Consider the following 8,381-nt stretch of genomic DNA (forward strand, 5'->3'; position numbering starts at 1 on the left):
GGCCTGCTTTTCTATGGACTGCCGCCTGGCCTTCTGCTTCACAGGGCGCACGTTGGGGCACACGTTGAGGTGATGCTCGATTACACTCCTAGGGATCCCTGCCAACTGGTCAGGCTGCCAAGTGAATACCTTCTTGTTTGCACGCAGGAACCCGACCAGGGCCTTCTCCTGCTCGGGTTTGAGGTGGGCGCCTATGGTGAAAGTGGCGTTGGTGGATCCGTCCTCATCGACGGGTATCTTCTTGGTTTCTGCCATGTCTTGGGTGAACAACTGTTTCTTCTTGGCGGGTGCAGCCCCCTTGGGCCCGGGGGTCTCCAAGTTGGGGGCTGTGCTGACGCCGCCGTCTTAAAGGCGAGCTTGAGCACCCGCAGCGCGTCCCTGGTGTCCCCGTGCACAGTGAGGACACCGCTACTCCCGGGCATCTTCATGAGGTTGTACGCCGGGTGCGTCGCAGCCATGAACTGGGCCAGCGCTGGGGAGCCGAGGATGGCGTTGTAGGGGAGGCTGATGGGGGTGATGTCGAAGTCAACCAGCTCCATGCGGAAGTTGTCGTAGGTGCCGAAGGTTACTGGGAGCCGGATCTGTCCCAAGGAGCTGTACGACTTGCCCCCAACGCCTGAGAAGGGCCGGCTGGGTTGCAGCCGTTCCAGGGGTATGCAGAGGAGGTTGAAGGCCTCGACCGAGAGCATGCTGAGGCCCGCGCCGCCATCAATGTGGGTTCTGGTGACGGCTACCTAGCAGATGGTGGGGGTGCATAGCATGGGGAGCGCACCCGAGCAGGCCGAGTTGGAGGGGTGGTCCTCCGAGCTGAAGGTCAGGCCGATCTCGGGCGCCGCCCGGTCCAGGGGAGCCCCCTGCCGCGTGGAAGCGGCGCTGACCCGGCGGATGAACGGCTTGACTTGGTGACTTGTAGGCGGCGCCTGCGAGCCGCCCAAGAGGGCCGCGACGACCGGGGGTGTTGGTGCAGCACCATGGGCGGGGGAGAAGTTGCAGGGCTACATGGGCGCGCGGAGCGCGCGGGACGAAGAACCAGCTGGGGTGAGCGAGTGAGTTGCGGTGCGGCCGTCTTGCCGCACGGGCGGATGCTGGGACGATGCTCGCTGCTCGCCCCCTGCCGGGCCGGTGGCGGCGTTGACGGCAGGCGACGGGGAACGGCAAGGACGCCCGTCGACAAGGGTCGTTTGGGCAACGCGGGAAGCGAGCGCGGCCCGGCGCTCGGCGTGGGCCCGACGAGCGTGCGACATGGGCATGATGGCCGGAGGAGAACGGGGTGGTGGGCGACGAATCCCGGTGCACCCCTACCTGGCGCGCCAAATGTCGGATTTCGGGTTCCAGCAGACCCTTGAGGTTCGAACACTGGGGTCCGCGCGGAGATTTCACCTCCTGCCTACCTGCACTCCTCCGCCTTACTAGGATCTAAACTAAGGAAAGAACAACACAAGAGACACAGGGTTTATACTGGTTCGGGCCACCATTGTGGTGTAATACCCTACTCCAGTGTGTGGTGTGGTGGATTGCCTCTTGGGCTGATGATGATGAACAATACAAGGAAGAACAGCCTCGCGAGGGTCTGCTCTTGGCTGGGGCGATGAACTGCTGGGAGGAGCTCAGTCACCCCTCTCTCTCTCTCTACCTGATCTTCTCTATCTTTCCAACTCTCTGGCCAGCTCTTTTTCCCCGGCCTCCAGCCTCCTTTGGCTCTGTGGGTGGCTGGTCCTATTTATAGAGGCCCTGGTCCTTTTCCCAAATATCAAGCGGGAAGGGAGCTAACAATGGCGGGCTAATTTGAAGGGGGACAGCTAGTATCAACTATCCTGACAAAAGTGGTCTTCGCCTGCGCAAAGCTCTGGTGATGACGCCGTCTTGGGCTCCACGGTGACCTCCGTCTCATAGTCTTCCTGGTCTTGGTCTCGTTGCACCGAAGTGGCAACCTTTGCCTGATGCCTCGGTACTCTGCGGCTGCGTTTGCCCTCTTTGCACCAAAGAGGAAGGGAGGACGCTGCGCGGGCTGGAACCCGCCTGGCGCCCCCGTCGTCATGGCATGCGTCACGGGCACCTCATGAGGTACCCCGCCTTGATCTCTCCGCCTCCTCGTGAGCCAGCCTGACGAGGCCGCACCTGAGGAAGCTCAGCGTCGTCCGCCCCGCGAGGCTTGGCCCCTCGCGAGGGTCTTGGGTTTGTGTTGGTGAAGATGGGCCGCGCTGGGCCCCCCTTTGAGCCACGCCGCAGGCCGCAGGCAGGCAAGTCTGGGGACCCCCGTTCCCACAACACCGACAAAATTTGACCCCTAAAAATGAAGTTCTTCGACTGAAAACTTTGGATTTCTGAAGACTTCCTGAAGACTTTGAAAGTGAAGAAATTGTTGTGATCCTAGAGACTTGGTATTCATTCGAGGAACATGAAGCATGAATACTTTTGTTTTCGTAGTTTCAGTTTCTCTTTCTTGAGTCATAGGAAACACTGTATTGTTAAAGGGGGGCGAGGAAATACTAAGGAAAAATTTCCAAGTGATGCTCAATTCAAATCATACATCTACCAATCCCTTCGAGTGAAGCCATTGGAAATCTCATGTAGTTCAGTCAAATTTCTTCAGTGACAGAGACGAAGTTCTTCTGGTCTCTGAGGAATTTGTTCTGACTGAGGAGTTAGGAATTCTCCAGTGCGGATTGCCTACATAGTGAGGAACATGATAGCCCTAAGGAATTTGATACTCAAAATTCTGACCGTTGCTGTGCTATGCACCAGCTATCCCAAATATCTACCCACCTAACGGTCATATCATTGAAGGGCATTTATGTCTTATCATGTCGGGCTGCTCCCTAGGCTATAAATAGCCACCCCCAACAACCACTAGCTGGTTGGCTGCTCCGAGAGAAACTAACACTTGTCATTTGAGAATATCCCATCCTCCGAGGACTTTGAGTGAAAATCATCAACTAAGAAAAACCCAAACCCAAACAACTACAAACCCAATGTGATTGAGCATCACTGAAGAGATTGATCCTGCGTGGATCCGATGCTTGTTACCTTTGAAGACTGTGCATCTTCCAGATGGTTAGGCGTCATGGTCTAGAGCATCCAAGAGGAAATTGTGGATCCCCGAGTGACTGAGTTTGTGAAGGTTTGGAAGTCACCCGAAGACTTACCACAAGTGATTGGGCGAGCTCTGTGTGACCTTAGATCAAGGGGAATATGGTGAGGACTGAGTGTCCTGTGCTGCATGTTCAGGACTGGGTGTCCGGGACTATGTGTCCTCAGGTTTAAATACCTAGCCACCCTAACCAGACGTACAACTGTCACAACAATTGGAACTGGTCTACCAAATCATTGTCTTCACCGAGCTAACTGGTTCCATTTCCTCAACCCTTCCATTTCCTCATTTCTGTGTTGTGTGCTTGTTCATACCTATTTGAAGACTTTGACTGAAGACTTTCTCTATTTCCTCAGCTCAAATTTCTCCAGTCTGATTGTCTTCATTCTGTTTATCATGTGTTTATGCTTTCTATACACTGTGCTTGTTTTCATTTCATCATGAAGACCATGCTTATGTTCTATTATGTTTACATCTGAGTACTTATTCTGCTGCAAGTAGTTCTTCACTCGGGAATTTCCTCACCCTGGAATTCTTCAGTGAAGAATTCATAAAAATCGCCTATTCACCCCCTCTAGTCGATATAATGCACTTTCAGTTGGTATCAAAGCAAGGTACTCCCTTGTTCTATGTGATTTTGGGTTTAACCGCCTGGAGTTTTAGTTATGTCGACTGCAGGTATGACTACCCCTACTGGAATAATAAGATGTGCATGCATATTGAGGCAATTGACAATGATCTCTGGTACGTTGTGGAAAATGGCGTTCCCTCTGTCACTCCTACCATCAACGTTGCTGATGTGAAGAGATTCAAGCAACTCGACTCTCAAGCGAAGAACATCATATGAGGCCATATGAGCGAAGGGAAGTATGGCACAGTGAGTGCTTTGGAGACAGCAAAGCTTATCAGGGACACGTTGTCCAAGGTTAATGAGGGAGTCTCAACACAGCGTGACTCTCGAGTTGACCTTCTTTGCAATCTCTTCAACCGCTTCAAAAGACTCGACAATGAAAATGTTCAGCGAACCTTCAATCGCCACATTGACATCTCAAATGAGCTTCAAGCACCTGGTGCCACTGATATCACTGACCATGAGGCGGTGAAGAAATTGCTGAGATTGCTTGATTCCTCATTTGATACATTTGCATTGATGATACAAGAATGTGGAGACTATAAGTCACTTGATCCTGCTGATATCCTCGAGAGACTAAACACTCATGAGTTCCAGCTTGCTGAGAAGGGAGATCTCTATGGACCAAGTTATGGTAGATCACGGGCTCTGAAGGCCAAGGAAGTGTCTGAATCTGAAGGTGAAGATTCTGGTAGCAGCCTTGGTGACCCTGAAGAACTGAGTCAGGAGCTAGCAATGCTTGTGAGGAAGTTCCAAAAGTTCTCAAGACGTGGTCACTTTGGTAAATCCACAAGAAGTGGTGACTTGAGATCAGATTCTTCATTCAATGATTACAAGAAGAGACTCTGTCACAAATACAAGAAACCCAGACACTACATTCAAGATTGTCCTTAGTGGGAAAAGGAATCAAAGAAGAAGTACAAGGAATACAGTTCTGATGATTCAAAGAAGAAGAAGAAATCTTCAAAGTCCTCATCATCAAAATCTTCATGGTCCTCATCTCACAAGAAGAGCAGCCCCAAGAAGGCTCGGGCATTCATTGGCAAGGAAGAGGCTGAATCTGAGGAAAATGAGGAAGAGGAGGAATCTGAGGAGTCAGACTATGGTGTGGCGAGCCTAGCCCTCGCTACCACGTTCGTTAGCAAGTCCATCTTCAACTCTGAAGAAAAGGACCTCCCCAACACTACTAATGATGGTGACGAGAACTACACTCCCACCTATTACTTCATGGCAAAAGGCTCAAAGGTACTCAAATATCCTTCCTCTAAATCTAGTGAGGATGAATCTGATCAAAACCTCAAACGCTGGTCGGTGTCAAAACCGGCGGATCTCGGGTAGGGGTCCCGAACTGTGCGTCTAAGGCGGATGGTAACAGGAGGCAGGGGACATGATGTTTTACCCAGGTTCGGGCCCTCTTGATGGAGGTAAAACCCTACGTCCTGCTTGATTAATATTGATGGTATGGGTAGTACAAGAGTAGATCTACCAAGATATCGGAGAGGCTAAACCCTAGAAGCTAGCCTATGGTATGATTGTATGTTGTCCTACGGACTAAAACCCTTCGGGTTATATAGACACCAGAGGGAGCCAGGGTTACACAAGGTCGGTTACAAAGGAGAGATATACATATCCGTATTGCCTAAGCTTGCCTTCCACGCCAAGTAGAGTCCCATCCGGACACGAGACGAAGTCTTCAATCTTGTATCTTCATAGTCCAACAGTCCGGCCAAAGGATATAATTCGGCTGTCCGGAGACCCCCTAATCCAGGACTCCCTCAGTAGCCCATGAACCAGGCTTCAATGACGATGAGTCCGGTGTGCAGTGTTGTATTCGGCATTGCAAGGCGGGTTCTTCTCCAATCTTCAAGTGTTCGTAAGCAGTGCCCGGCTCCATAAATGTTGAACCTCTTGGCTTTTGTGCCCAATAAGGGCTATCTCCCATGCGTCGAATGAATACGAGGCGCCAGGGCGTTTTTACATTCGCCCCCCTAGCCAGATAAATAAATTGTCTATTAAAGGGATTCTTAGATCCGATCCATACCATCCTCCCCCCCAGCGAGAATCCATCAGGGCGCGTTTCGGAAAGATCCATTCCAGCATGGCCGACCTTCGCAGCTCCTCCTACCGCCCCCATAGCCCTAAGCCCGGTGATTGGGAGAGGTGTTCAGTCCCGCATAGTCGATTAGTCGAACTGCAGACTAAGGATTTCTCCCTCCGGCGTATATGGTGCCCGTTCGATCCGGGCTTGCCACCTACAATGGTAGGGAGCAAGCGGAGAGCTTTCCCTGTCCCTCCATGGGGGAACGGGTCTGCCTTGTTCCTTATCTACTAAGCGGACTCGGATTTCCGCGGGCTCCTGGAGTTCCAATGGCCTCCAATTACACAATCTCACCCCTGCCTCCATTCTACACATCGCCGGCTATGTTGCTCTCTGCGAGTTGTTCCTAGGCTGGGAGGCTCACTTCGAGCTGTGGAAAAGGCTATTCTGCCTCGTCCCTCGCATACAGGGGAGATCACTTTATCAAGTGGGCAGAGCCAAAATATGACGCATCGCCGATACTGGATACCCGTTCGGTACCCCGAAGAAGTCGTCTGAAGACTGGCCTTCAGAATGGTTTTATATGGAGGACGTTCCCCTTCCGGACCCTGTTTGGCGGGGTCTTCCTGAGTTCGACAATGCTCCGCTGAAGAAGCACCAAATTTGGCGCCCACGGAGCCCCAAGGCGGAAGACAACAGAAAAGTCCTCTATCTGATGAACCGGATCAAAGCAATGGCTCAATCAGGATTGACAATGATCGAAGTTATGTCGATTTGCAAAATGCGGGGAGTGCAACCACTTCAATATCGAGGTCACCCCTTGTGGTGTTATAATGGGGCGGATGACGCCACCTTCTGCAGGTGTAAGGGTCCGGACAATGCTGCCGCTTTAGCGAAGACTCTATCCGAATTGTTCAAGGGTGAAGAAGAGGAGTTCACCCGCATCAAGCCACGGGACGGATTCTCCATGTACAATCCTCCAAGCTGGGTATGTTATATCTCCCTGCTCCCATTTTCCCGCAACTTTTGTCGTAAGTATTCACCTTGCCACTTTGTGGCAGGAACTGCGAAAAGCCATAAAGGAGGTCAGCAGCCCTTCTCCACAACCAGAGGACCCTGACCGGGCCCTCGACTCCGTACTTGAAGAAGATTCGGTTATATTTGTGGAGTTGATAGACCGGCAGTTCTATCAGTTAAGCTGCGACGATGCCATGGTGGCCATTACACCCAACTATCCCGGACTGCTCCCTGCATTGCAAGTAAGGAAAACCAAAATCCCAACTCCAAAACTAGGATCCCCTTTTAGGCACTTCACCAACCATACACACATGGCATCTTTACAGGGAAGGCATTTGGGACGCCCTACCGAACCCGCAGCAACGCGCCAACAGGAGGCACTGAGGCCGGGTAGGCCAAAAAGATAGCGGTCAGGACGGAGACGCCGGCGCAAAGGTATAACAAACCCCGCTCAGTGGTTGTCGTCTTTCTCGAAATGTAATGATTCCGTGTTTCTTTAATAGAAAAAACGCTCGCCGGAATATGTCCGACGATGTTGCCGATCACGCTTCCAACAGTCGGGCGCCAGGACTGGACATGGAGGCAGAAGCCGATATGGGGCAGGCGCCGGATAATCCCCCTACAAAGGATGCAGATACATTATCTGCTACAAACTCAGAAGTGGAAAGCGCCATGAATCGTAGGCGCCGCCGGGCCGTACTCCGTGACGCTTGTTTCTCACCAGAGGCGTTTGATGCCTTCAATTCTAGAGAGGCGTACCTTCGTGCCACTCAAGATGGTCTATCCAGAGCCATGGATCAGTATGTAAAGGATGTACGGCTGAGTGAATCTGACAATTTATATGTATCATTAGCCCCTGAGACTTGAAACAGTTAGCAGAACTGATTTAAGGATCATCTTTATTGTGCAGGTTCTTACAGAGAAGAATACTAGGCTGTCCCAGGAGCTGGAGGAATGCAATACCCAACTGCGGGCCGCTGTTGCCGCATTGCAGGAACAGAAAAAGCCTCCTGCTAGTAACATTTTAAAGAATGATGGTTACCATATAGTGTGCGGCGTGGCTGCAGATCTAACAATAGATTTTGCAGATGAATCCGGAGAAAATCCGGGCGACCAGCATGTTATGCGGCAGCTAGAGGCTGGCAAACGCGTGCTGCACTACTAGAAAAACCCCTACTAATGGCGCACCTAGTATGGCCATTAATGGCGCATCTGTGGTGCGCCACTAACAGCACGCCATTAGTAATTTTTACTAATGGCGCACCAGGTGCGCCATTAGTATGCCTCCTAGGGGCCAGGTGCTTTGGATACTAATGGCGCACCACAACTGGATGCGCCATTAGTAACCGCGGCATACTAATGGCGCACTTTCCTGTGATGCGCCATTAGTGATGCGCCATTTTGAATCTAGATCTGGATCGTGATTTTTTGCCCATTTTTTGCTCGTTTTTTGCTTGTTTTTTGGCACGACAATATTCTCAAATTTTGTTCCTGTTTTTGGATCTTGTTGCCATGGTCTTTTGCCGGAGAGGAGTTCGCCGAAGAGGTGGAGGAGGAGGAGTTCGCTGGAGAGGAGGGAGGAGGAGCTCACCGGAGAGGAGGGA

This window comes from Triticum dicoccoides, chromosome 6A (assembly GCF_002162155.2).
Source record: "Triticum dicoccoides isolate Atlit2015 ecotype Zavitan chromosome 6A, WEW_v2.0, whole genome shotgun sequence".
Taxonomy (NCBI): Eukaryota; Viridiplantae; Streptophyta; class Magnoliopsida; order Poales; family Poaceae; genus Triticum; species Triticum dicoccoides.